This window comes from Bos indicus x Bos taurus, chromosome 20 (genome assembly GCF_003369695.1).
Source record: "Bos indicus x Bos taurus breed Angus x Brahman F1 hybrid chromosome 20, Bos_hybrid_MaternalHap_v2.0, whole genome shotgun sequence".
NCBI lineage: Eukaryota > Metazoa > Chordata > Mammalia > Artiodactyla > Bovidae > Bos > Bos indicus x Bos taurus.
In genome coordinates this window covers 8,973,895-8,998,873 of record NC_040095.1, presented here as the reverse complement: position 1 = coordinate 8,998,873, position 24,979 = coordinate 8,973,895, and the positions used below count along the sequence as shown (strand labels likewise).

General features: G+C 41.7%; 1 protein-coding gene across 1 annotated transcript in view; it reads right to left on the bottom strand.

Annotated features, from left to right (window-relative positions):
• Positions 1-24,979, bottom strand: part of ZNF366 (zinc finger protein 366) — a 64,238-nt gene that overhangs the window by 22,882 nt on the left and 16,377 nt on the right. The window lies entirely within an intron of this gene.

Sequence of the window (24,979 nt, the reverse complement as noted above, 5' to 3'; positions counted from 1 at the left end):
GGCCATGCTTCCTCACACATGTCTCCTTGCCAGTCTTGTAGCCTCCTTGCTTGGGTACAGGTGGAAAGAACCAGATGGCTGACTTCACATTTCCAGAAAGGCCCTTTCTACCTAGATCTTCTGGGCCTGAATGGGATTGGCCCCCTTTGCTCAGCAGACGCTCTCAGAGAACCAGTCAGCCTGGTCAGGAGTCAGGTCTGGCCTCGAGCCACTGAAGACAGGGCTGGGATAGGTTCTGGATTCACCCAGGGCTCTGGCCCCTGGGAATGACCACTTGCTGAGCAGTGCAGTGTGAGGGTTCCAGAGGTGAGAGGACCAGTGATTTTCTGTAGACCCTGGTGAGGCAAATGCAATTTTATTTTGTCACCACTGACCTATGAAAGTGAAGAAACATTATTGAAGAGATGATGTGATTTTTAACATGAACGCAGAATTACGTCTGCAAATTCAGAGGTTTTACATATGCACATTTTAATTTCCTCCCTATTTTAATATGGCAAAAATTCCACCCCCCCCCCCCCCCAGTTTCTGACTTGTGCATATATATACCCCACCTCTAAAATAGTAGTCTGCCCTCTCTAGAATAAAATTGTAACTCAAGAGGTTTCGAAAAGCATTGAGATTCATCCATGAACATTTCTCCAGACTGGTAAGGCAGCATCCCCTTCCTGCATAAAGATCTTAAAGAGCACTGCCGATCCCTACAGAGGTCAAGGAGAACTAGATCTGCTTCCTCCTGACCTTCTTGAGACAGAAGTCAGCTGTCTTTTCAATCTAAGGTGACAAAGAGGGCCCTGGAGGGGGGTGGGCGGTAAAAGAATTACACCCCAAAACCAAGTCCATATCAGGGATGGGGAGTATTGAAGGGGAGAGCAGAGAACAGATGTCTCCTCAGGAGGCCTTTTATCAGTCAACTTAAAACCCTGAATGGCCTCTGCAAAAATATTAACAGACTCCGAAAGACCTGAATGTTTGCAACCTACACGTTCCCCTCTATCTCTAAAAATAGCTCCACTGGCATCCATGAAAGATGTGGGATTCCCATGCAGGAGGCAAGAGAGGCATGGGTCAGCACAGGGGGTGAGGAACTGCAAGCCCTCTGGCTGGTAGTCCGTGGCTGCTCCCAGAAAAACAGCAGGTTAGAAGCCAGTTCTCTACCAGGATGTGCTGAAATAATGTGCAAAAATAAAGAACTGAAATTGTCAAAGTAGACAGCTATGGGAGAATGCAAAGAGCGTTGGTTTGAAGCCGGAGGATCTGGGTTTGAATGCTGGCTTTGTGTTAGCAGCTGTGGGAAAATGAGGAAGTTAATTTGGAGGTTTGATTTTCTCATCCGTGAAATAGGGGTTGAAATATCCCCATGGGGTTGTTGGATACTTAAAATAAGGTGTATTTGTGAAAGCTTATTAACACTGGACAGTTTAATACTGTACTCTCGCGTGGTAAGAAAGGATAAACAGGAAGGGAGGCCTGAGGTGGTAATCAGGGATTGAAGCCAACTGACCTCATGTCTGTTTTCCAAGCTGAAGCTCTTGGTCAATAGTGACTGGCATTTTGGGCCTCCTCCAACCAAGGCTATACCTATTTGCCTTGAGCTGGTCTTGTCCCAACAGGCACTGTGAACCACACTCAAAAAAGCCAATGGGAAAGACCAGGATGAGTTTATTTACTTAGTATGGGAATCAACCTTCTAGTGTAAGGATACTCTCTCATCCCTTCTCTATGGCTCTTTACTATTATGGACATATCTTCAAGTCTTACGTTCGTAACAGATGACTTTGGTTACAAAAGGGTTTTGGGATTGGGTTGGGACAAAGGGGACGGGGTGGTCTCATGAGCTATTTTAGCCAGTCTGTGGGAAGCTGAGGAATTGTCCCTGCCTAATATAAGAGGTCACTTTCCCAGAGACAGAGGACCTGTATGTCAAATTCAAAGTCTCAGACACTGGGGCAGTGCTGAGTCAACAATGGCAAACCAGCTCTTGCAGCTCCTGCTCCTGTGAGGGCAGAGACTGGGTCTGTTGGATACACTGCTGGTTTCCAGACCCCAGCGTGATGCCTGGCACAAGGCAGGTGATCAATAAACCGCTGTGGGATGAGAGAAGAAATGAATGGTTCTTACTTTTATTCTTAAAGTCTCCATATGGAAACTTTTATGTTGAATTTTATTATATCTTACATTTATATAGACCGCAGGTGACTTTTGGAGGACATACCTAATCAGATCATGAGGACACATAAATTCTCAGGCAGTCACTGTGGGAAGAACCCAATATATACACCTTGCGTGTGCTTTTGTTTGGCTCAGTTCCCAAGGATATCATCCTCTGAATTGACTCTCAGATTCAGGGTAAGCCCTAAATCCTGGCTGTACTAATGCTAGGGTACAAGGTTCTGCAACTCAGTCAGAAAAGAGGTGCCTGGAAAGTCCAAAAGGTGGCAGTTAGAAAGACCCCTGGATTGAAACTGTGAAGCATAAACCAGGAGTGGGTGATTACCCTCACTCTTCCACCCCAAGGAAATGTCTGGGAAGTTAGTAGCAGTCTATCCTTTGTACTAACGTGAGGGTGGAGAGGGAGCAGCCTTAGAATAATCATGCATTTTCATTGCTGTAGTCAAAGAATGTTCTAAGGTCCCTGGCTTTCTTCCATGTATACTCAGCCACCAAACCCAACAGGCTGTAAGTCACGAAGCACATGGTTTGAGGAGGAGAATACTGGGTTGATCTATTCTAGAGGAAAATGGGGTTCAGGATGTCTTGTCTAACAGGTGTTACCCATGAGAGTTAGTTAATGAGGAAATGGGGAATGAATGGATTTTAAAAACAAAAACAAAATCTCCTCTTTGAACCATAAAGATCAATTAGAAATACAAGGCTTAACCAAGAAGAAACTACATTTAGTTTTGGGGAAAAAAATTCTTCTAATAATGCCCTTTAATTGGGAATTCACCTACTGCACCAAAATATAAATATCCCCCAGATAAAATTACTGGTATTTTGTGGTTCTCATTGGAATGGAAGTTCAGTCCAGTAAATGCTATTAGAAGAGTCACTCTGAGTCAGCATCCCAGGGGCAGATCTGTTTATCCTCATTCCACAACACTGATTTCTATTCATTCTGAAATTGGTGAAAGAATATATTCTCTGATATTCTTTATTCCTTGAAGGTTCCCAGTGTTTCCTTGGAAAACATTACATTTTCCTATTGGAGACGCTGACTTCCCTTTTAGTTTGAGAGAGTGGCATTGTATTTACGTGGTCAGCCCTGCAGCTCTGACCTCAGCAAAGATGGAAGCAGGGAGGAGGTGCAAGTGGAGAAGTTGAAGCATAAGAAGCAGCAGTGAGAGCAGCGAAGGGTGGGGAGTCATGGGAGGATAGCAGGAAGGCAGGAGGGGAAATGCGTGGATTGACTGCCAACCTCTCTCTATTCATACAAAGGGATATTATTATAAGGCTCCTCCAAAATGGGATTTTATTGGATCACCTGGTTCTTTCTGAATTTGTGGTAGCAGAAAAAGACTTTGAATCTTAGAATTAAACATTCTGATGATTCAACATAATTGTCTTACTATATATGTGGTTGTACTGCTGATTTCCTCATCTGCAGGTGTTTGGCAAGTAATGATTCAGTCTTGAGTTCCCGATATTGGCAGGAACAGAAGGATCTCTGTATGCATCTGGCAGGTAGAGCATTGTGTTCTCAAGAAATAAATGGTCTGCCTTGTCACTCCCTGGATTAGATGGAGACTCCAGAAGAGGGAACCAGATGCCTGTTAGCCAGACCCCAGGGCCCTTCTGGATGCTCCTGTGTCCCCTGTTTAGTTTGTAAACCTGAATTCCTTTCATTTTATTATAAAAAGTAATCTATCCGCCCATAGCATGAGTTGAGTTTCCTAGGTTGGTCAGAAAATATTAATTGGTAATGAGACCTATTCACATGTGCAATAGTTAATTGAACTCACATAATGTTTTTTTTTAAGTTACTAAATACCACCAAGACATAACATAAAGTCAAATTTTGTTTTCCATTGTTTAAATTGTCCATAATGAGCGTGCATACATACTATTTACGTATAGATATAGATATGATTTTAAAGAGTCCTTCTTAAAACAACAAGAAATTCAGCTACTAACTTGCGTAGGTTAATGAATGTGGGTTTCATTTAGGAAAGTGCTTAATGCCTAGATCTAGTTTCTGAAAAGCACTAGTTACTTGAACACTGGAACAGCTGCTAGCATGTAGGGTTATCACTGTCCTCGTGACCCATTTAAAGGAAGGAAATGAATTGGAGATAATGACTTAGCAGTTCTCTCTCCCAACTCTCAGAGCTAATATATCAGCCAGGGATGGAGCTCCAACTGGAATGTTAGAATTTTTCTCCTAATTTCTTTGGAGTATCCTTAGAATATATCTAAATTTTATTATTTCATGTTCATAAATTAAGTAAACTTGATATACCCACTCCTAGCTAAGCCAATAAATACATGCATGTTTAAAATTTAGTCTGAATTTAGTCTGTCTCTGAAAATGACAGCATATTTGGTCTGTTGGACCTTCGAATCGGTAGATAATACCAGAAAATGTGACCCTCTGGCAAGCAAAAGTAGTAAGAACCAACACATAATAGATGCAGTTAGCCATGTGTGGAAGGAACCTATTTCAAAAATGTCACTCAAGGCAATAGTTTTGTGGAAAGGGGAGCAAAAATCTGTTTTGTATCATAATTGTCATATTTGTCAAAACTCATGGAACAAAAGAAATAAATTTTACTGTGCATAAATTCAAACTAATTTTAAAAATATAAAAGAAATGTACAAAATGCCCTTCTGTATATTATAAAAGACATAATTGAGGATATTTGAGAAATACCCAGCAGTAGTTAAGATGACCAGACTCTACACTCTAATCAGTTCATATCTTTAGAAAGCATCCAATAACACACATATGGTGTATAAAGAGGGGTCTTTGTTTTTAAGAATTTGATGATCCAAATTCCTGCTCTGTCCAAAGGGGAGATGTTATATATGGCCGATACCAGGTTTTTTGTTTTTGTGTGTATTCTATTCAGCAAGAACTTTGTGAGGCAGGGATTGTGCGTTAAACTGTATCCTTCCAGGTCTTCTAATCTTTGGCCCTGCTTGCGTGTTCAGCAAATAGTCTTCTCTAATTGCTCCAACATGCTTTGAAATGTAAGTTACTCTGCCTTTAGTGGGGAAGATCATTCTGGTGACTAGAAAATATGCTCCTACCCCTTGTCAATTAATAGGTTGATATTGACATTTAGGTCCATAGATCACTCTTGTGAATGAATCATTTCCCCCAAGACTGATTAATGGAGTCTCTTAAAAAATGGAACTGGTGAATCTGCAAGCCTGCTGACCAAATCCTGAATCATGGCAGTCCCACCAGGAGCCGATACTCTGTGAAGTCTACCTGTGTAGCCAGCTATCTTCTTTCTGATACCTTTCATTGAAGATATTAACCAGAGTGTCCCAAGTTTCTACAGGGCAGGAGGTGGAAAGAACCTAACCTATTGGAGGCTTTATGGAGACTCAGAGGTGAAACTTGCCTTTCCACCAGAGTTGGAAGAACATTTCCCACTTTTCTGAACCTATTGGAGGCTTTATGGAGACTCAGAGGTGAAACTTGCCTTTCCACCAGAGTTGGAAGAACATTTCCCACTTTTCTGAAGTCTATCGTGTTTGTTCCACTCATTGACTGGGTCCTGTGCTGCTAGTCCCCTTTCTGTGTGGGTGAGTAGCTTGTATTTCTAACAGAATCTGGTAGAAAGTCAGAAACATGCCTGTTGCCTTATATATTGTTGGGATTCAATAACTGCTTGGGAATTTACTTGGCAGGTGCCATGTTCTAGCTTGCTCTTGCTCTATGATCCCAAGCAGAATTTTGCCATTACTTGAAAGAAGAAATGACTGGTTTACTTGGCCTGTTCCAATTGATCCTGAGCCAACTTCACATCAATGAACTGCCAAGAACATCTCCAGTGAGGAAGGGGCTTTCGGGAAGGTGTGGCAATGACTAGGATTGTGCTTCCCAGAAAACATGGTCCCCTCTGCTTTATCCTGGCTCAGAATCTTTGGCCAGTGTGTGCCCTATTCTGTTGACCTGGAAGATGGAATGTCCTGTAACACTGAAATGAATGAATGTGGGAGGGCTCTGGAAATGCCTAAGGGGACAGTGACCACATGCCTGAGGGAGGCCTCTGAGGGAGTATGTCACCATTCTAGCAAACAATATCCCAGGAGGGCAGGCCACCACCATTTCTCCTGCTTACTCAACAGCACCAAGTGCTCCGTGATCTCCAGGCAAATACTCATTAGCTTTGTGGAAATGCCCATCCTAATGGGCAGATGGATCTGAGACCTCATCCTTTCTTTTTATTTTAACATGGGTCGGGTTCCTGCTCTTTTCCTGCCTTCTGGTGAATAGTCATTCCTTTTTCCTTTATGCTTTTTAGTTCAAGATTTTTTCATTGACCTGCTTCATTGCTGATTCTTGTATTCATTCTACTCACTAAAACCATTCTTGGAAAATATATGTACTTATAAAATATATAGACTCATCTCCCCATGTACTTGTACACATAGTCTATTTTTGGAAAGAAATACAGGAATTTTGTAGTATTAGTTGCCTCGCCAGAGAAAGACTGTATGGCTGGAGGCAGAAGGCTTGAAAGTCTAGCCGCTAGTCTGAAGGAACAGTTCCATCAGTCTGTAGGAAGATGCTGCTCAGTTGTACAACTCCCTGCACAGAGAGGAGACTTTTAATTACATACCCTTTCAACTGATACAATTATATACTGTGAGTAACTTAGTTATTCAAATACTTGCATTTAAAATATAAAAATGCATATTGTCTTTCAAACAGCAAATATTCAGACAAAATTAGTATTGAAATCCCCTTCCTTTTGAAAGCTGAACAATTCTCTTTATACGTTTCCCTGGACTCTTTTTCTGCCCAACATCTTTTGATGCCCGGGCAGCAGAATAATTAGAGTTCTGGCGCCCACATTTTTACCTCTGACCTCGGATAAGTCACTGAACCTCTGAACCTTCCTCTGCTTACCTAACAGCAGAGTTTACCCTGGTTTATACTTTGGGCATGCAGCTTTATGACCCAGGCTTGTATCATCAAGGAAATAAGTATAAGCAACCACAAAGACCACATGAAGAAAGTCACAAATAAACTACATTCAACCACAGGTAAACTACATTCAATCTTGAAAGTTCAGGTTTGGAAGAAAAGCTATGACTAACCTAGATAGCATATTTAAAAGCAGAGCCATTACTTTGCCCACAAAAGTCCGTCTAGTCAAAGCTATGGTTTTTCCAGTAGTCATGTGTGGATGTGAGAGTTGGACCATAAAGAAGGTTGAGCGTCAAAGAATTGATGCTTTTGAACTATGGTGTTAGAGAAGACTCTTGAGAGTCCCTTGGACTGCAAGGAGATCCAACCAGTCCATTCAAAAGGAGATCAGTCCTGGGTGTTCATTGGAAGGAATGATGCTAAAGCTGAAGCTCCAGTACTTTGGCCGCCTGATTTGAAGAGCCGACTCATTGGAGAAGACTCCGACACTGGGAAAGATTGAAGGCGGGAGGAGTAGAGAACGACAGAGGATGAGATGGTTGGATGGCATCACCGTCTTGATGGACATGTGTTTGAGCAAGCTCCTTGAGTTGATGATGGACAGGGAAGCTGGTTGTGCTGCAGTCCATGGGGTCGCAAAAAGCTGGACATGACTGAGCATCTGAACTGACTGTCTCATTTCCCCAAAAAGATAAGTCTGACTTCAGGATTCACAGTGATTACAGAATCACACTCAAATATGATGAATCCCGTTTCTCCATTCTGCCCAGCCCTGAGTTTTTCCTCGGCTCTCTCCCCAGGACTGAGAAGGAACTCCAAGACGCTAAGGATGAGACTGTTGGATGTGGGCGATGTCAAGTCCTCCCCACCCCGGAACCTCGAGGTAGTTAACTTAAAAGCTCCTTTCAGACCAGAAGTATCATTCTATTTATGCCACTGCAAAATCATAAAATGTCAAAGCACAAAGTGTGCTCCAGCCCTCAGATAGAGTTAGTCCCTCTTTCCTCTCAGTCCCCAAGTCTGTACCCACACCCTTGATATAGCTTCCTCCCAGAGTACTGCAGCAATCTGCCTCCCCACCACTCTGTGACCCCCTTGAGGTCAGGACCAGTTCCCAAACTTTTCTCTGCCTTCTCTGACTTGTACAATGACTGGTACTCACTAACATTTTTAAGTGATTCATTTTCAAATTGCAATAATTTTCTAGTCTTAAAATGATTTTATTCTGTTTTTATCTGTAATAATATATAATGTAATACAGTTTAGGATTTGTTATTGCTTCAGCATGTCTCTGATTCTGAGGTTTTTCTTTATCAGGTTCTCCTTTCTAATAAGTTCTCTCTCATCCACCCCAAATGTTAACTTTCTGCATAGAAAAAAGGACCGAGAAGTCAATTTGCCAACACCTAACCACCTTGACCATTCATTCTTTGGTGGTTTTTACAACATTTTGTTCATTGTTCCTTTGACGTGACTATTAGCACCTCATTTTCTTTCCGTTCCCATACCTAGGACTCTAGTTCAAGTGCCCAGCACATTACTCCAGGATTACTTTCAACAGTGTCCATCCACTTTTCCAGATCGTACTTCTCCTTTCTTCCAAATCTCTTTAATACCAATGCTAATTCCATCTTCTGAACATTCATCACCCTAATTTTCTTATGGTGATGACGTGCCTGGCAAGAACACTCCCCTTCCTGGACATCCTTTCAGTTAGGAGTTGCCTTGTGCCACAGTATTGGCCAATGAGATGTAAGCAAAGGATGCTAGGAACTTCTGAGAAAGCTTTTGCACTCCTAATGCAGAAACCACCCACTTTATCCTTTCCTGTCTCTTTTTTCTGCCTGAAACATGGATACGAGGCTGGAGATGGAGCAGTCATATTGGAACAGTGAAGTGATAAGGTTAATGACAATGCCTTCCACAAAGTATGGCTGAAGGCAAGAGGAAAAGTGTCACTGTGCAACTCCTGCATCCATTTGGTGCTGTATTTCTTGTTATTTAAGAAAATAAATCCTTTACTTGCTTAAGAAAATGTATTCAGAGTTCTGTGGCTTGTAGCTAAATATATTCCCCATCTGATACACAGAGCAAATCAAGTGTAAATCTCTCTCTCTGACCTTCAAAGTCCTTTATAAGCAGGTCCAATTCAATTCCCTTTGTCTCTAAAATCCCCTCAACCCAGTGGAGAACACTCTTTCACTGTTTTCTACATGGGGCAAACTAACTCTTACCTCTTTGCCCTTGATTAGACTGGTTGGTCATCCAGGAATATTCTTTCTATTGACCCACCTCATCTTCCAGACTGAACTTAAATTCAGCTTCTTCCTGTAACTTCTTTTGCTACTCTTATAGCGAATTATCTCTCCCAAGAAGATAAATTCTATTGCATGATCTTAAGGAGGGGTGAACTAAATACAGTGTTTTTCCTTGAATTAAGCTAATTATTTCATGGGTAGGTTTTGTTTTTCCAATCTATGTGTAAGCTGTCTTCAGCCCAGGATTCATCCTCTTCTCTCTCCCATTGTGCCCTGCATGACACAGATTGCCACGGAGGTACCCATCACAGAGTTGCTGCTGGACCCGGATTCTCCTACCATCCATGGCTATATTTGCTTTTTAAAACAGATTTGTCTGCGGCTTTAAGAGCACATGTGAATTTAGGTTGTGTTTTCTTCTGATAAAATTAATATTACCATTAGTTGCCAGTTCATAATCAGTATGAATTAATTTGCCATGTGGAAATATTTCGCAGTAGCAAACATCACTGATTCTTTATTATTGTGAGCATTACATTGGATTCATATGTTGTTGGTAGCACATCTATTGGGAGATCAACCTCCAGTCTCTTAAATCTGAGTTTTGGGCATGAAGAGGATGTGAGATTAAACAAGGAGAAATGGCTCCCATTTCTCCTTGTCTCAGAAGCAGCTACAGTGGCCAGTTAAAAGGCTTGACTTGGGGGAGAAACACACATCTACTCTCAGGCTTCTGCTCTCAGGCTCCTGTTCTGAGCTGGAGTCAGGTGGCTGCAGGGACAGAACTGCCCAAAAGCCTCCTCGGAGGGCAGAGTTCCCCTGCTGAAGGCAAAGGAGGAAAAGAGAGAAGAGGGGAAAATGCCACGGTGGATCAGACCTTCGAGGGTTTAATTACTCGTCTAGGAAATTGAAATAATAGCAAGATTCATATCTTGGACAGTTTTGTGTCCTTCCTTAGGCATTTCAACTGTGAAAATCTAAAAGGACATTAGTGTAGGGAGGAGTTGTCCAAATTCAGAAATGAAGGTTATTGGAACGTCTCAGTTTTTCTCATTTTTTCTTCAATGAGATATTACCACATTTATGTCCTTACTTTCTTCCTCTCTGCCTCAAACACACACACACAAACCTGTACACATACTCACAGGCATTGCTCTATTCTGTGTGTGTCTTGTATTAACGAAATAAAAGTACATCCAGTATGGAGATTCCATAAGAAATTAAAAATAGAACTACTATACAATTCAGCAACTTCACTGCTGGGTACATACCCAAAGAAAACAAAGCTGTTATCTCAAAGAGATATCTGCACTCCCACACTTGTTGCAGCATTACTCACAATAGCCAAGGTATGAAAACAACTTAAGTCAACCTAAAGTTATGCAATCTAAAGTTTGTAAATGTAAAGGCTTCCCTGGTGGCTTAGATGGTAAAGAATCCTCCTGCAATGCAGGAGACCTGGGTTTGATCCCTGGGTCAGGAAGATCCCCTGGAGAAGGGAACAATCACCAATTCCAGCATTCTTGCTGGAGAATTCCATGGACAGAGGAACCCGAAGGGCTACAGTCCATGGGGTCACAGATAATCGGACACAACTGAGCAACTAAGCACACACAATCTAAAGTTAACAATCCCCCCTCTGCCAGCTCTCTCCTACTCAGCCCCAGCTTTATTTTGCTGGTAAGTACTACCTGGAAAATAGTGTGTTAGAAAATATCTTGGCCATTCATCTATTTATTCTCCACCTTCTCCACTGGACCATAAGCTTCATGAGACCAGGTACCTTGCCTATGCTCATCACTGTTCAACCCACCTAAAAGACTGCCTGACACATAGTAGGTCAACAGATTTGGATTATTTGGGAGGTTTTGAATATGTAGCACTCCCCCCACACACACCTAAAAAAAGGAATGCCTAGCACCCTCCCTAGACCTATATTATATCAGGATTTCTAGGGGTGGGGCCCCAGGTCAAGCATTGATGCTTTTGAAGGGCTCTGTAGGTGATTGTCATGGTCATTCAAGCTTAAGAACTACTTTAAGAAGTTGCCTGAATACAGAGCCTATACAACGAGGGTAGCATGAGTGGGCATGGGAGTGGGGTGGAGGAGGGATTCTGATGAAAGGACCCCTGTGACTCACAGTCATCCCTGCCTTTCCACCACCCACTCAGGCTCCTGGATTTGGGCTGTGGGGGTGAGGAGAAGATTCTTCTCCATGCCAAGGCTGAGTTGATGAGATACAGCCCATAGCAGTGGCCTTTCTGGGGTGCAGGTAATCCACAAAAGAAGGCATCCTGGATAGGTAATGCTGTACCTGGTGAGAAAGTGGGCAGACCCTCCTAATCTCTCTCCTCCCAGGCCTAGCCACCTTGCAAGAAGCTGGGCTGGAGAATTGCACCCATCCCCAACCCCCACCACAGGGATGGGTCCTCTTGGCTCTTTTAACCTGCAAAGGTTGACAATGAGGAAGAGGGTACGAGATTTTCTCCCTGCATGACTATGATACTTCTGAAAGGTTGAGTTGCGGGATTTTTTTTTTTTTTTTTTCACTTCTCTCTTGGAAATCACCTCCATATGCTGATTGGACCGAGGACAAGACTTCTTCTTTACACTGAGAAAGCATTTTCCACTATATTTAGGAGACAAGTGGGACTACTATTTTCTCAGCTTCCTTAATGGATTTCAATGCCATTTGTCAAGGTTGGTTTTCTTTAAAAATCTTTTTTTAATTTTCTAACAACAAACAACTAGATGTAAAATCTTCCAATGTACTTTGATTGATGGTTCACACCTTTTGGAATATCTAGCTCATAATTTTAGAAGGAAGCAGCTGGTACTCTTGACATTTAATTCCAACAAAATGCCTCATTCAATTCCCCCTCTCCCAGATAGGGTACACAGCCTATTGGAAAATAGTAATACTGATCCAAATGTCCACATTAAGTGTGGAGGAACGGTAGCGTAAGCTTTTAACATCCTAGAAGCTGAGCTAATGGCATTGAAATGGCTCTTCTTAAGAAAACATGACTGTGGCAAGAAAAGGTGGCTCTTTTAGTTGCTATTGATATCTGCATGGGGGACCTTTGAAACTAGGGTAAATGCATAGGTGTTTGTTCCTGAGACAGGTAACGGTTTTATCCAAGGGCCTTTGCTGTAAATCAATGGCATAAATATTAATAATGACAGCTATTGTTAACTGAGGACTCACTGTATGCAAGGCTTATACATGGATTCTCTTGTTCATTCACTACCGTTATAATCCCTATTTATAGATAAGGTACTTGAGGTATAATGAGTATAAATAATGTCTAAGGTCACGTCTTGAAAGTGGTAGTTCACAAACCACTTGTTGGCACACCTTTACTATAAAGGAGCAAAGAGTAAATTTTTTTTGGCTCTGTGAAGCCTACGGAGTCCATTGCAACTAGTCAACCCTGCTGTTGGAGCAAAAGCAGCTATAGTTGCCATGTGAACAAATGGGCGTGTCTGTGTTCCAATAAAACTTTATTGGTGATATGTATATAAATGGAAGAGAGAGAGAAAGGACTATATCTTAATAAAATTGGAAAAAATATTAATTAAACATCACTAAATTACATTAACTTTAAAGGCTACCATATTGTATGGTTGGAAAAAACCCTTTATTTACAAGGGCAGGTGGGGGGCCGGATTTGGTCCTGAGGCAGTGGTTTGCCAACTGTTGCTCTTCGCCTCTCCTGAGGCCTTTTGCTGGACTCTTACTTCAATAATCCTCTTTCAGGATCATTTACATTTATGTATGAGCCATTGAGCCTACTTATACAATGACCGACTGAGCAAATAATTGTTATTTTTTAGTGAGTCATATTCTCTTTAATGCCAGCAACATTCTAAATGTTATGATAGGAAAGGGCTTCTGGAGGGGTGGGATTATAAGCCAACAAGGACCCCTCAGAGGAAAGCCTCTGGGAGCATCTTAGGTCTCAGGAGCTTGTAAGCTGGCATGATGGAAGCTGCTGCTGCTGCTAAGTCACTTCAGTCGTGTCCAACTCTGTGTGACCCCATAGACGGCAGCCCACTAGGCTCCCCCGTCCCTGAGATTCTCCAGGCAAGAATACTGGAGTGGGTTGCCATTTCCTTCTCCAATGCATGAAAGTGGAAAGTGAAAGTGAAATCGCTCAGTCGTGTCCAACTCTGTGCAACCCCATGGACAGCAGCCCACCAGGCTCCTCTGTCCACGGGACTCTCCAGGCAAGAATACTGGAGTGGGTTGCGATTTCCTTCTCCACATGATGGAAGAGGAGCTGGGTTTTCCAGCATCTGCTCTGTGCCAAGCCCTGTGCAGAGGCTCTCCGTGCTCTCTCTGTCTCCAGAATGTCTATAGACAGCTCCTTCCATATATCTTCAAGGAGGCCCTCAAAAACATACAAACCAGTAAGATAAAAGACCTGAAGAAGATGGAATCCTATATCACCTAATCCCCACATCAATCCTGCAAGACAGTCACCATTATTCCATTTTATAGATAAGAAATAGAAGCTCAGAAGGTAAGTTACTTGCCTGAGGTCAGACAGTAAGTAAGTGGCTGGGCTGGCATTTCATAGCAGACGTGCCCAGTTTCTTTGCCTGTATACCTTCTAGTTGGCCACACTGCCCCTTCGTAGTGGCCTGTGCTCCTCACCTTACTTCATAACTCAATCACTGAGTGAGTTTGCAAAGTCAGTTCAATTTGAAATTGTTTGCTTCTACTCTGTAAAAATGAGGGTGGGAAACCTTGGTGTATCCTACTCATTTGACATAGTTGCAAAGATAATCAAGCAAGATAGAACATGTGAAAGATTCTAGCAAAGTGTGAAACTCTGCGAAGGTACCCTGGTGGCATGTGTCAGAGGACTGGTCAGAGCTGTGGGAAGGCAGCAACTTTCACCTCTTGCCACACTGCTAGCCACTGAAAGGGTTTCCTTGCCCCCAGGGAGCCCCGGGCCACTGAATCATTCAGGTTGCCCAAGTCTGGGCAGGAATTAGCCCCCCCAAAATCCCCTGAAATCAGCCCAAAGCTTAGGAACTTTGAAAAGGTTATGGAATAGTCATCCAATTTCTGTTCACATAAATTACTCTCCTAAAGGCACTGGTGGCATCCCCACCCCTCCCCACATTGCCTTCCTCCTACTTCCATTCCTCGAGTTTCAAAAGGGGTTCTTTTTGAAAGAATACATGTAAATCCAATCCTTTCTCCCAGATCTAACCCCTGCTCTGCTCTTTCAATGACATGATAGGGAATGTGGTATCAGATGACTTTCACAGGTCTTTGCCTCAAACCTGTGACCTTTCAAAACGCTTGGCTAAAAGTTAGACAGGATGAGATGGTTGGGTGGCATCATTGACTCAATGGACATGAGTTTGAGCAAGTTCCAGGAGATGGTGAAGGACGTGGAAGCCTGCTGTGCTGCAGTCCATGGGGTCGCGAAGAGCTGGGCATGACTGAACGTCTGAACAATAACAACAAAAAGTTAGGAACTAGAAAAGTGGAGTATCTTGATTATATTAGGAAAAAATTTCCATATGTCAGAAGTCACATAACATTCAAAAAGGAAATGGCAAACTGGAAAAATATTTGCAACACAGGACACAGAACTAGTATTAATATCTAAGATCTTCTACAAATCAGTCACAAAAGTAACTACTTAAAGTGGAAAACTGGGCAAAAACCATCAAAAAGCAATGCACAAGACCAATTCAAGAGACAAATAAAAAAAGATTTTGGCTAGTTTCAAGTAACTCCAGATATGCAATTCTTACGGAATCATCAAAGTGGCAATGTTTAGGTAAAACATACAGGATTATATCTGTTATATCTGGCATATTTAAATTGTGTGTGTGCATGCACACACTCACATGGGTGTGTGTCATCTCTCTATAAAAACCTACACCTGTCTGAGACAGTTTGGTTGACTGGAGAGAATGCTATTGGAGACAAAGATTGAACTGAATGTCAGATTTAAAACTTATGGAAACCACATATACAAACGTAGCCAAGATTTCAACTCTGAGGATTTGGACAGAGGGAGAAAGAAGCAGATATATTTAAAGAGGAAGCAGTCTCCAAAACTCTTGTTTTGCAAAAATGTCTGGAATGAAGTTTACAGAGCCTGAGGCTCCATCAAAGACAAAATCATATGGGAGAAAAATCCATTCATGAAACTAACTCATCCTAATGCAAATGACATTTTATGATTAGAGACAGAAACTGGTGTGAAGGACATTTTCTAAATCAATGTAAAAGTGTGCAGAAATAACTGGATCTAAGTTGACTAAGAATTGTGTGACAAATTGATGAGGTGGTGAGAAAAAGTCAATTAAGATACTGATGGGCGTGTTATAAGAATCTGAATGCTACAAGGCTGAATCTAGAAGATTCTGGGTAAAGACCGTTTCCTTGGAAGGATTAGGAAAAGAAAGAGTTCTTTTAAGTGCTTTTCCATGGCCTGTTTTCTGTCCTTTATAGATTTTTGACTTTGAGTGGTTGGGATGGGCTGGCTCCTCCTGCCCCCTCCAATAATGGGTTGATTCTATTAGATTATTGATCTTCTCTGGCTTTCTTACAAAAAGGGTACATTTGATAACATCATTTAATGGGGCACTTGAGAAATGGCCCCTTTCAAGTGCTCATCTGCATTTGTCCTGATTGAAGAACTGGTGAGACTAACAGATAGAACTAAACACCTTTCCACTGAGGGTCTCACCTGGTAAGAGGTGACTCATTTGGGTCCATTTAATAATAACAAAAAATGTGAGCAAAGCCAGTCTAGAGTTTAGGGCATTACCTATAATTTCAAAACATTTGAGTTTCAGCAACTCTATAGGGACTGATGAAAAATTCAATGAAAGTGGAGAATGATCCTGCCTTAGAACTTCTGAGGGAGAATTAAGCAAGCCATAATATAGTGACCCTTGGTATAGCTTATTCTAGAAGAAATGAGTTCTGTGCCAATCCTTGTTTTCTGAACTTCATGTGAAGAGTGTGTGAGATATTCAAAGAAGGAGAGAGCACCATATGTAGATACCTTACAACTGACAGGTGACTCAGCTCTCTCAGCGCTATCTAGGCTGCTGGCAAATGACAGGATACAAAGCCCACGCAGTGTGGTGGTTAGCAGAAAAACTGGAAGAAAGTCATGCAATCTGTTTAGGTAAGCTGGCTATTGATCAAGACGGATTACAAGATAAAATGAATTGGGACTAGAATTAGATTAAGGTGAGCAACTCTATACAATTTATTTTTAATGACCTTTAAATAATATAATTCATTACCATTTAAAAATTTAATACTGCAGTGTTTAAAGAAGAAAATGAAAATGATCAGTAATACCACCACCCAGAGTAACTGTGGTAATATTTTTGGTCTGTTTCTTTCCAGTCTTTTACTATGCATGAATACATTTTCTTTTATAATACTGATTATTTACTATATATCTCTATGCAATATATAATTAATTCTGTGATAGACTACTTCATACATAAATCTTGGTTGAGTTTCTATTGTTTCCTTAAATTAAATTCTCCAGAAATAGAATTACCTAGTCAAAAGATATGAATTTTCAGGTCTCAACACATATCACAAAATTGATTTCTGGGAAGGTCAACCTAATTTATTCTTAAATTATCCACTTCTTTAAATATATCTTTTTACCTTCTATGGAACCTTTCATTTTTCACTTGAAATTAAATAAGCTCCTAAACTTGGCTCAACATTGTAATAGGAATAAAAAACAAATCTAGGTCTATTCAGAGAATTGTGACTTTGTGGTGACATACTGAGATAATTCTCAACTTTCTCAAAAACTTTCATATCCATTATTACATTTAGTCCCCACAAAAAAATCCCTGAGGTGAAAATTAATTTTAGAATGTTTTAAGCATGAGAGAGTGTTTCAGGCATTATCTTGTTCAGATTTTATTAATGCTTCCATCTGACAGAGGGATAGGGAGGACATGGGAGTTTTAAAGTTCTAGAGTCTAAGTGTTTGGAATCTCGGTCCGTAGATTACCTTCCCACTGGATGAGGGAACTCTGTGCTGGTCCCTTTAAAGCTTTGTGTTACTCCTAATTGCCTCCTCCCTCTGCATTGTTTTATCAGTGTTATTGGGAACTACACCATTCAATCTCTCCTTGTTATAGGGATATGAAAATCTGGACTGAGACTCATAAGCAGAGACAGAGCAATCTGTAAAGAAGCACTTTATCAATGATGTGGATGATGACCTAGAAAAGTACCCCCAAGAGTATGTAGATGACAATGAGAAAGTCAGGTCTGAACTTGCGGTGAACTTGATAAACCAACGTGGTTAAGGGAAATAGTGAAAACAAGTTTAGAACTCCAGGCTCAATATATTTTAGTACCAGACTGTTCTGATCATGAGGACTGCCGAATGCTGGAGTGTTCTAAGACTCAGGGGAAACTGTTTTCACTAGTAATTCTCACCTGTTCAATGAACTAGGTAGAATAGGTGAGTTCTGTCAACAGACAGGATGAATCCTCGAGAACTGTCAAGGCTCCATCCACCCCAAAGACTGGACATTCTTTGCAGATTATCATCTGCTTAACACACTGTGGGTTACAATATGTTGCAGAGAAGTTAAAACAGCACTCTGCTGATGTTTGATGGTCTTTCACAGCCTCTGGTCAGTTGTTGCTTCATTTTCTCCCAGGGCTTCCCTGGTGGCTCAGCTGGTAAAGAATCCGCCTGCAATGCGTGAGATCTGGGTTTGATCCCTAGGTTGGGAAGATCCCCTGGAGAAGGGAACTAGGGCTACCCACTCCAGTATTCTGACCAGGAGAATTCCATGAACTAAATAGTCCATGAGGTTGCAGAGTCAGACACAACTGAGCAACTTTGACTTTCTTTCATTTTTCTCCCAGGGGTCAAATTTATTTTATTCTAAAACATCTCCATAGCATTTCCATTTGTCTTGTATGTGTATGTAATTTAAAATTTTGAGAAACCGCTTCTTAAAATGCCTGACATTTAAGAAAATCTGGCCCTGTATTGCCAAGTATCACACGTGTAGAAAGTAGCATGGTTCAGCCTGTTGAATGTGCCAGATTTTCCTTAAAATTAACATTCATGCCATATGTTGGTACCCTAAAATCAATACTACTTTGACTGATGAAAATGCAAAAAGAAAACATTCTCAGACTGAGTTCTGTTCTCTTTCTTTGTAGACACTGTTTTATGCAGGCGTTAGCAATGGTATTCTTTGGGAGTGAAAAGGAGTGGCTGCTCTTAATTCTTGGTGGGAGGTCAAACACCCAAAGGTGTGGAACCCAGAAGAGCCAGCTTGTAAGGCAAGGGAACCTAAAGGATTGGCCCTACAAGATGGGGCCTATCTACTACTCAGCTCCAGACAATGCCTTGGAGGAAACTTGGAGGTAGCTTCCTCATTCTCCTCATCCACCATGGCGGTGGAACCTCATCCATCATGATGCTCAGAAGGGCAGGGTGGAGAGGAGGGGGCTGGAAATCTCTCACTGAACTTAGAGAGGGCATTACACCAGAAATTTAGACAGTGCTCTGGCAACCCAGGGCGACAAGTGACCTATACGCACACATTGCCTGTGGGTCCCAGCTGCCGGGCCTCATGACCGACCTTTGAGGTCACATTCCCTCTGAGTCGCTCCTCTGACCCTACCTGCCCCTGCAGCAGATAGTCTCCATGATGCCAGCCAGAAGTAAATCTTGATGCCCACGGGTTGAGCAGCTGCACTGTTGTGGCTTTGCAATGTACTTTGTCCGTGTGTTTATATCACTGTGCTCCCTGGGCCCCTCTGTGGCTCGGGTAGAGTGTGGGGCTCTTCCTGACACACAGAGGGCACAAGCTTTGCTTATAAATATTGACCCTAAACCTGTCCCAAAGGGAAGGACAAGAGGGCAAGGTTATATTACCACTAAAACCACCAGACATATTTAAACTATGATGGGAATTTTGTGCCTGGGGCTTTGTTCTGCTACAGTATTAAATAAGAATGGTGCAATCTTGAAGTTGAAGCAGGCATGTACATTTGTACCATGAAGGATACACAGTATTTAAGGGGGACGTTTGAAAATCCTGCCAGTAGGAGAACCTAAAAAAGTCTGGAAATCTCTCTTTTTAAAAAAGTTTTATTATGGAAATACTCAAACTATAAGAATAGTAAAGTGAATCTCCATGTCTCACACCAAGTTTGATTTATGACGAAGCTTATTTCATCTATACCCACCCACTCCGCTACCTCACAACTAGGATGATTTTGAAGTATATCCATGACAACTTATTGTTCCATCTATACCTATTTTAGGACATATCTCAAACATAAGCACTTTTCTCTTTAAACTTAGTTATAATGTAATATCTGCAAAAATCAAGTTTCCTTAATCATTAAATATCCAGTCAATATTCAAGTTTCTCTAGAAAATCCAATTTTTTGGCTTTGGAGTGAAAGACAGGTTTTTGAAATTTTGTCAATTTTAGCCAATTTTCCACCTCTCAGATGTCATAGAAGAGTTTGGAAGGTTGAAAGGAAAGATCTCTTTGGGAGCTCTGATAATTAATATAAACAGAAGGAAAAACTATTTGGACTTCCTTCACCTGAAGTCAATGATTGTTAATACTGAAGAAGTTGTTACACATGATCCAGCCCCACCACACTTCCTTATTGTAAACCGAGGCACAGAGGAGTAAACTCTCTTCATCAAATTCACACCGCTAATTTATGACAAAGTCTTCAATTTTAAACTCTTAGAGGCTCTATTTAGGATCCTACTTATTTTGTTTTTTAAAATTGCTACAGAAGGACCTCTATGTCTAGGGCTTTTGTGTGGATTTAAGCTCTGTGTGGCTACTCTGATGGTTTAGAGCTGTGCTGTCCAAATAAGTGCTCATCAGCTACATGTGGCTTTTAAGCACATGAAATATGAATAATCTGATTTGGGACTTGCTGTACATATAAAATACACACTGGATTTCAAAAATTCAATGAATAAAAGGCAAAATATCTCATTAATAATTATTCTGTTGATTAATGTTGAAATAACATTTTATTTATTGGGTTATAAAAAATAATGTTCAAATTAAGTTCATCTGTTTCTTTTTACTTTCTTATCATGGCTACTAGAAAATATAAATTTCTTTTTGGCTCACATTTCTATTGGACAACACTAGTTCAGAGATTATCTTTTCAATGCAGGATTCCATCAGTTCATTGTACAGCCAGGCCCTGCGGCTGGAGAGACCTGGGAGAGGTCATCTATCCCACTGGTCTCTTAGCACTAAGGCTGGAAGCTAACCAAACCATCCAACAATAAATCTTATTTTTAAATATGTGTAGAACAATAAATCTCTTAACTTCCCATGGCTTGGTCTAACATTAGTGAGTCCTGCAAGTAAGAGAGTCTTACATCTACTTGTATGAGTATTGTAAACAAAGCACTAGAAATTATTCTTGAACTATCCTTCCATCAACCTTCATGACTGATCTAAAAGTAAGTCCTACTTTCCAAATACCTCTCAGATCTCTACATTTATCCTCATCGTGACCTCCGCAAGCAACTGCCTGGTCCAGGCAGCCACGATCTCACCTGAGCCACTGCGTTGATCTCATTGTTGGTCTTCCACACCGCTCTTACTCCACCTTGGAAATCCATTCTCCACGTAGCAGTGCAGTAAGCTTCTCAGTGAGCACAGACAACCATGTCATTCCCCTCCTCAAAGGCCTCTAGTGCTTCCCATTTATTTCAGGATAAAATTCAAAATCTGAACGTGACCTTCAAGCTCAGCACGGTCTGATCCATTTCTTCAGCAGCACCTTGCCCATGTTCCCCACGCTGTCTGCATTTTACTCATATTGGTCTTCTCTCAGTTCCTCATCCCTATCATACTCCCCTCCCTTCAGAACCTCTGCACATGCAGTTCCCATCTCCTGTAATACTCTTGCTCTCCCTCCACCCTCTGTCGTCTGAACGATATCCATTTATTCAGATCCAGCTCAAAGCGTCCCTTCCTCAGCACTTCCTGACCAGGGCAGGTATACTAATGTCAACACGCAGCACAGATCAGAGCAGTCATTTTCATTTGTTTGTGTGATTATTCATTTAATGTCTAACTCCCTTTGTAAACTCTTTGCTCCATGATGGTGGTGAGCCCATTAGCTCACACTCACTATTGTATCCCACTATACTGCCTGGCACATAACAGGCCCTCAATTAATGGGAAGGATAAAGGAAGAAAGGTGAGGTGGTTGTACCAATAAGAACCAACCCTGCCTCTTCTTTCTTTACTAGAGTGGAAAGGGAACACCCCTCATCACTGTTCCTTCACAGTTCATTAACATGCTCCTGGACAGACCACCTGAGTACCCCAGCTAAGGATTAAGTCACTTCAGTCATGTCCACCTCTTTGTGACCCCATGGACTGCAGCCTGCCAGGCTCCTCTGTCTATGGGATTCTCCAGGCAAGAATACTGGAGTGGGTTGCCATTTCCTTTTCCGGGGGATCTTCCTGACCCAGGGATCAAACCCATATCTCTTATGTCTCCTGCCTTGGCAGGCAGGTTCTTTACCACTAGCACCACCTGGGAAGCCCCCACCCCAGCTATGGATTAGCAAATTCTATGAGCTCTATTTTCAGTGTCCATCCAGAATGCAACCACCTCTACTACCTGTACTATGGTCCAAGCCACAGGTTTCTTCCAAGATCTTTGACCTTTACTTTGAAACAGATGAGAATTACCTTTTAATAGAACCACTCAACTCTCCTCCTTCACCCTTGGCTCCTCAAGGCCTACTCAACACGACAGTCAAATTGATTCTATTAAATGGAAGTCAGATCTTTTCACTCCCCTGCCTAAAACTCTCCAACAATCTTCGGGTTTAAAGTCTGAGCTCATCCTGGGGCCTGCAGGTTCTCCATGATGTCATTACCCCTCTGACCTCATGTCCCACCGCACTCTCCCTTTCTTACTCCACTCTAAGCCTAACGGCCTCTGGTTGTTTCTTGCACACACCAGGCATTCTCCCACCTCACAGCCTTTGCACCTGCTGCTCTTTTTGCCTAGAAGCTCTTCCTCTGGATACCTACATGATTCTCTCTTTGCTTCCTTCCAGTTTTTGTTCAATATCACCTTTTCAATGAGGCCACCCTAATTCTGATCCCTCCACCCCACATTCCCTATTCTCTCTCCTTCCTTGTTTTATTTTTTCTCCGTATCTTCTAACAAATTATATAACTTATTTTACTCATTGTCCAATTCTCTCTACTAGAATGCAGACTCCATGAGGGCAGGAATGTTTGTTTTTTGTTTCCTGTTATACCCCCAGTGCCTAAAACAGTGTTTGTCAGGAGGCTGTTGCCAAATAAATGTCTGTTGACTCCAAGACTAAGGTTCAGCCCATGTACCTGAAAAACAGGTGGACTTGCAACCAGCCATCCAGCATGACCACACAGAGCTGGCCTGTTGTGTTAGGAGGGCCAGCTTGGCTCCACTTTGGAGCTATTTCAAGAGACTTGGAGGTTCCCTAAGCCCAGGTCAGCTGCTCACTGTCCCAGCTCAGTTCTGGTAACTGTGTGTAGGGCCAAGGAAGCAATCTGGCTCCAGGGAACATCTAAATAGCTCCTCCCCATGTTCTCCCACCTGCCCCTCCTCCATCCCCACCGCACACAAATATACCACACACAAATATACCACACAGCCCTCTCCCTTTCCAAGGACACAACTCAGGCTATTTCTAAAACTGAGATTCTGATCCAAAACAGTAGCACATAGAGTATCTCCATGTGCACAGGAAAAGACAGGAGACCTCTGAGCAATTTCCTGGCCCCATATTTTTCCATGCCAGTAAATGAAGCCTTCTTTAGCTCGGGGAATCTCTCTCTGAACCAAGCCAATGCCTTAATGGCACATTCCATTCCTTACTGCCCGGTCTTCTTTCTTTGTTCTTTTATTTTCCATTTTAAGTGATGGATGCCTGGATCCCTTCTGTCATCAAAACTTTGACAACCAGCTCTCCCGGGTGTTAACTACTAGTTAGGGTACACATAATGCTAATGGAGAGTTTCTTTCCTAAATAGGCATTTATTTAATAATACATAATACTTAAATTGCGCTCTCTGCCTTCAAAGAGTTTTGCAAACTTTACACTTCATTAAGCTGAGCAGCATTTGAGTTCCTGTTTTATGGCTGAGAACGGAGAAAAGTTAAACAATTTGCCTAAGGCTACAACTAGCTGTGCTTTGGACAAAGTACTTTGTCTTTTTTTAATGGATAAGGAAAATATAACCAATTTAAAAATGCAGTTATTTAACAACTGTCGTGATCAGTAAATTAGTCTTGAGTGCTTTCTGTGTTTTTTAAGACCATATTTGTGGTTCTTCCTTGGCTGTACTCATGCCTCCTTGTCTCCAGACACCACTTCACAGTTCCTCTTCTCCTTCCTCCCTGACTCCTACCCTTCCTCCTATTCCTCGCTTTTTTTCTCTCCTGGCTCTTGGATAATTTAGCTTTTAGGAGGAACCAGCTCTACCCCAATCCTGATCCCTGTTCCTCTGGGACCTACTCTCAGGTGATAAGGATATTGTTGTTAGTGGATTAAGAAGGGTTTAAGTCAAGTTTCTATGGATGGAGAAAACCAAAGAATAAATTGTATAATATCTTTTTGGCTTATCAGTTTTAGTGGTGCGTAATTTAAAACATTTTAAATGCAAACAAATATGGATAGGTTATGGAGTAGAATGCAAAACCTAGGACAGGCTAAAGTCTGAAATTCTACCTATGGCAGATCACTTAGGATTTCCTTTCCAGATTTTTCTCTCCCATTAGCAGTACATGGATTAGAAAACTCTGACAAGAATTGATACAACGTGGCACTTCCTCTGAGCTCTCTGGACATGAAATATCAGGATTGATTTTCTAAGGGCTAGTAGAATCGGTCCTGTTATTTTATTGTTCATTTGAGCAAGTAATTTTTTTTTAAGGCTGTCTTGAAGGTAATGAAGATAAGTTGGGGCATCTTTTCCTCTGAATCTTGAATATCCACCAGGCAGCATCTTTATTAAGCTAAGGGCAGAGTGGCCTTTTTCTCATCATTCAACAAATAAAAGCAGTAAGCAAAGAAACCTATGATACTTGAGACTATGATTAAAAAGAAAAATCTGGGACATGTGTTCAAAGATAAATTTCTATTACATAATAATTTCACACTGAACATGTTGAAGACCTTTAAAGAGAATAAAAATATGTGAAATAAAGGCTAAGCCACAATGACTTGGATTTGGCTTTAACATGTCTGCCCCAAGGTGTACATGCCCTCGAGCCCCGAAGATACTTAAGCTCACGGCAGCATTTGCAGAAAAGGTACAGCAGCATGTATGTAAAAGAGTAAAGAGCTAAGGGCACAGAACCCCGCTCCCTCACCTACTAACTTCCCTAGGCCTCTCTTTTCTCAGCTATAACAACAGGATAATCACTCCTCATTTATCAAATATTTCTAGCTCTTCTCCTGAGCACATTGTCAGATTGCACCTCCCTACTCCCTTTACATATAGGCATGGCCATGTGACTAGCTTTGGTCAACAAAATGTGAGCCCAAGTGACGTGTGTCATTT